Raw genomic sequence first — 10078 nt, 5'->3', positions numbered from 1 at the left:
TGAGAGATTAGTTCATGAGGCCATTCACATATACAAGCACAGAGACAATTTCAACCGAGAAGATGGATTCTGGCTTAGTAACCATTGGAAAGATGTTTTAAACCATTTCCGTTCTTAATTAATTGTATTTTACGATGACCTTCAGACCGCAGCTCTTTCACCAGCATTGACTCTTAATACCTCTCACACCACGGTTAATGGTATGGTTTACAACATGGAGTATAATAGCGCCTCGCAGCTGTCTCTCTCCCCCTCCTCTGTTCCGACCTTGGACGAACTCGTCCGTCTGAATGGGGCCCGTAGCTATCCGTGTTGCTAAAGTTGAGGGTAAGAATCCACCCATTTTTTTCGCCATATAGCATTGTGATATATAACGACTTATTGTTGGTAGCTTAGCTGATTGGAGAATATAGAGTTTATTGATAACATTAAGGTAATTTCTATTTTAGTTTTTTATTGGTTCACTATATAGTATTCATTATACATTGTATTGTATACCCAGTTACTGTGAATAGCTCAGATGTGTAGACCTTGACTTCAACATAGCCATTTCTGTGACCAGTCACTAGCTAATCACTCAGTTATTTCAATGCTAAATTCGCCTAGTTATTTCAATGCTAAATTCTTTTGTTTGATTTTTACTAGGTGCCTCGGTGAATGTGTATGCTCTGACTTTAAACATAGCTATTTCTGTGACCAGTTACAAGCTAATCACTCAGCTATTTCAATGCTAAATTCTATGCTAATTCCTTTGTCAAGGGGTGCCTCTGAGGATGTGTATGCTTTAACTTAGCTATTTCAATGCTAAATTCTATGCTAATTCCTTTATCAAGGGGTGCCTCTGCGAATGTATATGCTTTAACTTTAACATAGCCATTTCTGTGACCAGTCACAAGCTAATCACTCGGCCATTTCAATGCTAAATTATATGCTAATTCCTTTGTCAAGGCGCTTTGTTTCTTCTGACACAGCTTAAAGGTCGTGATCTGAACGTGGCTTTTTTCACTCCAGCGCTGTCCTACCAGACAGTCTCGTCCCTTCACCTGATGAAGGCCGCTTGTGTTGTGGCCGAAACGTCATGAGAATATTATTGTGTTATTTTATTTTATCAATTTATTATTTTATTCTCATTCTACGTGACTTTACCGAAAGAACCAAAGAAGATGAATCCTTGCAGTCACGAAAGCTTTAAATCGAAATATAACTGCAATTGTCTGAGGACTTTGAGTGCACGAGTTACGTGAAACAGTTCTCGGTGGCAATTGTTATTTTGTTAGTTTTAGATGTTTGTTTGGGCTCCTCCATACAATTGTCCTACTGGTGGTGTATTTAATGGGCTGTGAGCTGCTGTTGGTCATTGCTGGTCGATGATGATGATGATGTGTGGATGTTCAGAGTTGGGACGTGGCGGTGGTGGGGAGGTGAGGACAGATAACTTTGGGCATAACCCCCCTGACTCTACTCCACATTATCATCATCACATTCAACCTCCTCATTATCTCGCTGCTCATCATCATCATAGACTTCACAAGGCAGCAACAGCAGCAGCAACAGTAGTAGGATGTGTGTGGTGGTGGGTGCCTTGTGTTTCGGCTCTTAGCAATGTGATCACAAGTTCCACATCGATAGCCACACACGCCTCAACTACATTTTTTGGCGGGAAAGTTTATTTAAAATCTTTATTTAAAGCAGTCCTGGGCACAATGTGAGGAGATATGTGTTGCTGGATGTTGCTGTGCTCGTGGATATGAAAGAAAAGCGAGACCACTGTGTGTTGTAAGGACAACATTGTGGTGCTCACTCTGTGAGGAGTTTGTGTGCACCTTCCCAGGCAGGGTCGCCATCCGAGCCCCGTGGTCTCATCGCGGCCTACCTAAGTATTGCTTCCTGCGTGTCTGCCGCATTATTACCGCTGATTTAAGTTGTTGTCGCTGTCCAGCTCATTATATGACCGCTCCATCTTCGTGAACCAGCGTGTTGGGACGCTAATTCACTACTTTGAAGGAACAAACGCGTGTTGTAGGATGTGGCAGTGCATTTGTCTGCGTGGTTGTTGATACTGCGAAGGGGCAGTTGTGGCTGCTGAAGTGCGACTTCTGGAACTTCTTCCTCCTCATCCACACATTATTTTAAGTACACCACAGTACTCACAATAATTATTAGTCCATCTGTGGGTTGTATGAATGTCTCCTAACGCCGTGTTGGTCACAGGAAGTATTTGACTATACTTCACCATTCCTGGTGGGTGAGGGCTGGGGAAAGCCCTCCGATTCTATCCACCACACGGGGAATGTTAACAACACGCACTGCGCTTCTGGTCAAATAACTCGCACGGCATGGCAAGGCCCTCATCCAGCAGTGGATGGACCAGGGCTGCCCACGCTGCCTGCGTTGTGTTTGTGAGCGAGGGTGTGGGGAGCGGTGGCGCAGCGGTTAGCGCTACGCTGCGCTACGAACCCGGCGACCCGAGTTCGATTCCCGCTCACGGCCACCAACACCGGTGACGATTATCTGAACAGGTCTTGGGCCTCCCCTAAGTCGACTCGGCCTCAAATGAGTACCTGGTTTCGGTGTGTAAACATCGCCAATGGGGGAGACAAAGGCGGCCGGGCGTGGTGCTGGCCACCCACCCCCTCGTGTGCCGTGCCGGCCTTCGTAGGTGCTCGCTAACAGCACTTGCCCCTACAGTCTGTTAAGGGTTCACTGGGGATCTTTGTTTTTGTTTGTTAGTCTGTGAGTCTGTGTGAGTGAGTTACTTTGTGAGTTAATGTGAGTTACTCCGAGTCTGTGAGTGTGTTACCCGGTGAGACTGAGTTGAGTGGGAGTGACTGTGAGTTACTGTGTAAGTCTGTGAGTGTGTGAGTTACTCTGAGTCTGTGTGAGTCTGAGTGAGTCTCCGAGTGTCAGAGTGAGTGACTATGTGAGTCTCTGAGTGAGTGACTCCGTGTGTCTCTGTGGCTCTGTGAGTCTGTGTGAGTGAGTTACTTTGTGAGTTCATGTGAGTTACTCCGAGTCTGTGTGAGTGAGTTACTTTGTGAGTTCATGTGAGTTACTCCGAGTCTGTGAGTGTGTTACCCGGTGAGCCTGAGTTCAGTGGCAGTGACTGTGAGTTACTGTGTAAGTCTGTGAGTGTATGAGTGAGTGACTTTGTGAGTCTCTGAGTGTGAGTGTGCGTCTCTGAGTGTGGCTCTGTGAGTCTGTGGTTCTGAGTCTGAGTGTGCGTCTCTGAGTGAGTGACTGTGAGTCCCTGAGTCTGGCTCTGAGTCTGTGAGTGTGGCTCTGTGAGTCTGTGGCTCTGCGTCTCTGAGTGAGTGACTCTGAGTCTCTGAGTGAGTGACTTTGCGAGTCTCTGAGTGTGGCTCTGATTCTCTGAGTGAGTGACTTTGTGAGTCTCTGAGTGAGTGACTGAATCTCTGAGTGTGGCTCTGTGAGTGCGTGCGAGTCTCTGAGTGAGTGGCTGTGAGTCCCTGAGTGAGTGACTGAGTGTGACTCTGTGAGTCTCTGAGTGCGTGTTACTCTGCGAGTCTGTGTGTGTCAGAATTAGTCTGTGAGTGTGAGTCTGTGTATGAGTTACTCTGTGAGTCTGTGTGAGTGAGTCTGTGAGTGAGTCTGTGGGTCTCCTTGAGTGAGTGTAAGTCTGTGTGAGTGACTGTGATTCTCTGAGTGACTCAGTGAGTCTCTTGAGTGTGGCTCTGTGAGTCTGAGTGAGTGACTGTGAGTCTCTTGAGTGTGGCTGTGAGTCTCTTGAGTGTGGCTCTGTGATTTTGTGTGAGTGACTCTGTGAGTCTCTTGAGTGTGGCTCTGTGAGTCTGAGTGAGTGACTGTGAGTCTCTTGAGTGTGGCTGTGAGTCTCTTGAGTGTGGCTCTGTGAGTCTGAGTGAGTGACTGTGAGTCTCTTGAGTGTGGCTGTGAGTCTCTGAGTGTGGCTCTGTGATTTTGTGTGAGTGACTCTGTGAGTCTCTTGAGTGTGGCTCTGTGAGTCTGAGTGAGTGACTCGTCATCACCATCGTCATCAACATCATCATCACCGTCGTCATCATCTTCATCACCACCTCCATTACCCAGGTGCCATGGGGTCGACTCGCTGAGATGGGATGGGTGGCCAGCACCACGCCTGGCCGCCTTTGTCTCCTCCCATTCACAAAACCTGAATACTCATTTTAAGGCAGAATAGACCTGGGATGGGACCGAGATTGGTTCAGATACTCGTCACCGATGTTGGCCGTGAGTGGGAATAGAACTCGGGTCGCCGGATCCCGTCGCTCGGTGCGCTAACCACTTCGGCACCGCTCCCCATGTAATCCTCACTTCAAGCACACACCTCATCACCGACACAGCTTCCACATCGTCATATCCACCACTCCTCCCCCAGCCCCATCGCTTACAACACTCTCACCCCTTCCCTCTCCACAATGCCGATGCACCTCACACTCCCCACACCTCCCATGCTCCCACCAGCAGCTTCCACTCCCGATGACGCCTCCTCACAATACCCCTTCACTCCCTCCCATCGGACCGCCATTCTCAAACTATAACTTTTAAACTAAACTATATTTTGATTTAAAGCTTTCGTGACTGCAGGGATTCATATTCTTGGTTCTTTCGGTAAAGTCACGTAGAAGGGAAACAATAAAATAATAAAAATATAAGACAATTAAATTCTCCCGACGTTTCGACTGCAACACAAGCAATCATCAGGTGATGATGATCATCAGGAGATGTTGCAGTCGAAACGTCGTGAGAATTTTATTGTTTTATATTTTTATTATTTTATTGTTTCCCTTCTACGTGACTTTACCGAAAGAACCAAGAATATAAACTATATTTTTTTATTTTACCAGTTTGAGGCCCCACTGAGCTATGGAGCTATTTTTCAGAAGCAACCTGGCTATCACAAATGTTATCTTCAACGAAGTGGCTTATCCCGTGGAAATTTATAGAGGCCACATACTCTAAACGCGTGATGTTTATTCTAAATGTAGTGAGAGAGACATGCAACCTCAAAATATACAGCAGGCGACAGGGTCGGGATTGAATCCACGGCCTCCTACGTACCAGGCGAGGTAGTTAACATATTGCCACTGTGGTGCCCTGTAGTCACGTGAGGCCTACCACTTCTGAATGGCTTGTGATGCATATTTGAACATTACTGCAAGCGTCTTAGCCTCATTCATGAGTCAGGTATTCGAAGGGAATATTGTCATTTGGTAATGCTATTTCAAATATCGCTCATTAAACGTTCAATTTTAATGCAATGCAATTGAGGAATTTTGTGGAGTCTTGTTGTGGGCTGGAGCTGTGGTTGTTGTGTTGCTACCTTGCCCAAGCTTGCATTTGTTGAAAAATTGGCAGGAATGTATGTACTTTGTATTTTTAGCAATTTGCTTACATTTTCTCCATCTCGCCTCTCATCGGTTTTGGAAATAGCTCGCTGACCCGCCCCTACTGGACATATGTGAAAAAGATCTTCATAGCTCATCGTATTCCTCCAGGATATAAAAAAGATTCTGATTCTGATTAATCAGTGGCGCTGCGAACAACCTATTCCCTGTATTGCTGCGGGAATCTGCATCCACACATGATCAAGCACCCCTGTGTAATGCAATACACATGGTTCCTTTATCATAGACATGTAATTCTGCAAATGTGCAGAAATGTCTTCCGTATGCGACTTACTCCAGAGAAGTTTAGACTATTAAACGTGACCTGTTATGACTCGTCTAATGTGTATTGTGTGGTCGTTAGCACAGAAAGATGTGTCTGGTAATGTCCTAATGGACAAAAAAAAGTAAAAAGGAGGCTGGGTCTGTGTTGTTCAGAGTGACCACCATATACAGACTCTTGTACGTACAAACGAGTTCGGTTCCAGAGGTCTGTTCGTAAGTCGATTTGTTCGTGAGTCCAACTTTTCTCCCGTCGATTTCAAACACGTTTTACGGCTTGTACACTAAACACGGGGAATTGCTTTAAAAGTTGCCTCTGGTTCTTCACGTTCTGCAGATGTAAATGCCACCATGAACTTGCGACTCTCGGTCCAAACAGGAAACTGGACATACGGACAGGTTTGATCATATCTCTGTATGTTCGTAAGTCGAATGTTCGTAAGTAGAGGAGTCCCTGTGTAGTGGCATAGAATGGTAATGTAACAGTATTGCGCTGGCTGCTGGCAGGGAAAGGGATCTGCGGCTTACAGCCCTGACGTCAGCAGGCCAGGTTATACACCAGAGGGGGATCTAGGGAAAGGTCGCAGAAGGGGCACTGAATTCATAATGATACAATAATTCAGTAACACTGTACAAGTGTACAGCACGTCAGATCATTACATGGCCTAACCCTGGTTGGAAACACCATGGGAGTGAAGAAGAAGATGGATTAATAATCATTATTATTTACATTTGTAAGGTGCATTTCATCCGTATGCCACCAGACTTAACTTAGAGTGTCTAAATTCTCTTTGCCCACCAGAATGAACAGACCTCATCTTCCCCACCCCTGCAGACTTGGTTTTAAAGTAGATACATGCTAATGTTTACAAAGTAACGGACTCTTGACCAATTTCATTTCCACATAAATCAATCATTCGGAAATAGGCCCCACTATACCCCACCAACTACAGCACTCTAATCTTGCCTCCTCGTTTTGCCTCTTCCACCTGCCTCATGCTCGTCAGCACCGCCTTTCGTGCAGCCATGCGGGTGTGAGGTCATCATCACGAGAGGCCGTGCACTTCATCGTTCGCACGCGGCGGAGGAACCACTGAAGTCAAACGTTTACATACGTGCGGTTTAGTGGGGTCATTTCCGAGCGAACTCGGTTTGAAAGTGTTTATCGTTGAATGTGGAAGGGTTTGGGTTAGTTTTCGGGTTACCACCTTTTCCACTATGGAGATCAAACCCAGACCTATGTTTGAGTCGGTCTAGGTCTGTCAACAACCATGCAGTAGTAAAGTTCAGCACAGTACCGGTACCAGATCTCGGTACAAATTAATTCATGCCACCCAAATACAGATGCCAATTCACAGACTGTCTCGGCTGGACCGGGACAGGAGGTAACCCAAGGGTAGTGGGAGGATAACCGCTTTGTGAGCTATTTGTAAGTAATGCGTTTAGAGTATTTGGCTGCTATAAATTTCCACGTGATAAGCCACTTCGTTAAGTTATAATTTGTGGCCAGGTCGCTTCTGAAAAAGAGCTTAATAGCTCTCAATGGGCCTTACCTGGTAAATAAAAAATAGTTTACTTTAATGGTATACATACTTGAATTTTGCTGCGGATGTTTTAAAACATGTCCTGTCTAACTGTCAACTTTGTTTGAATTTCAGTGGGAGAAGATGCTTCTCACACAGACGTTAAAGCAGGTACCAGAGTCCACCTGAAGCTCCTGCAGTGTGCGCCTCATATAGGATTCCGTCCATTACTGTTGGTGCGATGGTTTGGATTTTCAAGTTGAAATCTACTAGTTCATTTTATTTTTACCCAGGCGACAACTCAATTGTCAAGGGTAGTCCTGTTTGGAAGAGGCTATCCTCGTCTCTTGAGTTCCACATCTTGGAGAGGATGTGATTAGTCAGCATCGATGCCATTTTAGTTGGTGTCACGCATCATGCGTGCATTCTTAAATTACTGACGCCGACTGAAGACTGAAGATGCAAGTGTGCCATCTGACAATGAAAGTTATGAAGCCATTTTTTGTCATTGCCAATCTTCCTTTGTGCTCTGTCAGAGTCTGGGATAACACGGCCTTGGTGAAGTCCCCTGGACTTGTGTAATTTCTGTATCAATTATTTTTTTCATTTTGACACCTCTGCTCCACGTCCTTCAATTGCATCCATCTGCACCTCCGATTAGCACGGCTGGCTGACGTATGGCGCGAACGAGGTTCAACGTACATACCTACAAGGAGTGTAAATTCATACGGTGCCAGAAACTCTGCACGAGTTCGTGCCGCGTTCTCCCGATGTTGCCGTCGATGTTTGTCCAGCCACAAGCCATTCGTTGCCACGCGCGAACCTGTCTCACCTCCACAATCACAGGGCCGAGTGTGTGACGTGTCCGGCAAGCCGTGTGATGTGTCTGCGGATGATAATCTTCAGAAGAGGCCTGTGCCTTCTCCCACAGACGCCGCGCAACTGACGCCGCTCCCAGCGCCGCCGACCTCTGCTTCCCCGGCCACGGCCACGGGGAGTTCCTCTCCTCTGCTGGACACCCCGTGTGCTGGACCTGCTGCTCCACCACACTTGCCTGCCCACTACACAGGCACAAAGAGGTACGGGCAGAACTAATGCATACAGTGAGGGAAAAAAGTATTTGATCCCCTGCTGATTTTGTACGTTTGCCCACTGGCAAAGAAATTATTAGTCTATAATTTTAATGCCAGGTTTTTTTTGAACAGTGAGAGGCAGAATAACAACAAAAAAATCCAGAAAAACGCATGTCAAAAATGTAATGAATTGATTTGCATTTTAATGAGGGAAATAAGTATTTGACCCCCTCTCAATCAGAAAGATTTCTGGCTCCCATGTGTCTTTTATACAGCTAACGAGCTGAGATTAGGAGCACACTCTTAAAGGGAGTGCTCCTAATCTCAGCTTGTTACCTGTATAAAAGACACCTGTCCACAGAAGCAATCAATCAATCAGATTCCAAACTCTCCACCATGGCCAAGACCAAAGAGCTCTCCAAGGATGTCAGGGACAAGATTGTAGACCTACACAAGACTGGAATGGGCTACAAGACCATTGCCAAGCAGCTTGTGGAGAAAGTGACAACAGTTGGTGCGATTATTCGCAAATGGAAGAAACACAAAATAACTGTCAATCTCTCTCTGCCTGGGGCTCCATGCAAGATCTCACCTCGTGGAGTTGCAATGATCATGAGAACGGTGAGGAATCAGCCCAGAACTATACGGGAGGATCTTGTCAATGATCTCAAGGCAGCTGGCACCATACCAAGAAAACAATTGGTGACACACTACACCTTGAAGGACTGAAATCCTGCAGCACCCGCAAGGTCCCCCTGCTCAAGAAAGCACATATACATGCCCGTCTGAAGTTTGCCAATGAACATCTGAATGAATCAGAGGACAACTGGGTGAAAGTGTTGTGGTCAGATGAGACCAAAATGGAGCTCTTTGGCATAAACTCAACTCGCCGTGTTTGGAGGAGGAGGAATGCTGCCTATGACCCCAAGAACACTATCCCCACCGTCAAACATGGAGGTGGAAACATTATGCTTTGGGGGTGTTTTTCTGCTAAGGGGACAGGACAACTTCACCGCATCAAAGGGACGATGGACGGGGCCATGTACCGTCAAATCTTGGGTGATAACCTCCTTCCCTCAGCCAGGGCATTGAAAATGGGTCGTGGATGGGTATTCCAGCATGACAATGACCCAAAACACACGGCCAAGGCAACAAAGGAGTGGCTCAAGAAGAAGCACATTAAGGTCCTAGAGTGGCCTAGCCAGTCTCCAGACTTTAATCCCATAGAAAATCTGTGGAGGGAGCTGAAGGTTCGAGTTGCCAAACGTCAGCCTCCACACCTTAATGACTTGGAGAAGATCTGCAAAGAAGAGTGGGACAAAATCCCTCCTGAGATGTGTGCAAACCTGGTAGCCAACTACAGAAAAACGTCTGACCTCTGTGATTGACAACAAGGGTTTTTTCACCAAGTACTAAGTCATGTTTTGCAGAGGTGTCAAGTACTTATTCCCCTAATTAAAATGCAAATCAATTTAGAACATTTTTTACATGCATTTTTCTGGATTTTGTTGTTGTTATTCTGTCTCTCTTACTGTTCAAATATACCTACCATTAAAATTATAGACTGATCATTTCTTTGTCAGTGGGCAAACGTACAAAATCAGCAGGGGATCAAATACTTTTTCCTTCACTGTAAATGCTTTCAACATAAGTTGGAGAGAGTTGAGCCTTTCAAGGAATTCGGCAATGCTTTCCCACCTGTGACTGCTCCCGATATATGACTCGAGAGAATGTAGGTTTTGCTTGCAGGCCACAGACACACTCACACATGAATTATGTGTTTGGTATTATCTCATGGAAAATAATAAGTTGCACAAGG

This window comes from Petromyzon marinus, unplaced genomic scaffold (assembly GCF_048934315.1).
Source record: "Petromyzon marinus isolate PM22_M1 ecotype Great Lakes invasive population unplaced genomic scaffold, UKy_Petmar_22M1.pri1.0 PM_Scaffold_2, whole genome shotgun sequence".
NCBI classification, from domain to species: domain Eukaryota; kingdom Metazoa; phylum Chordata; class Hyperoartia; order Petromyzontiformes; family Petromyzontidae; genus Petromyzon; species Petromyzon marinus.
The sequence above is the reverse complement of the archived record's forward strand: the minus strand, read 5'-3'. Positions refer to the sequence as shown.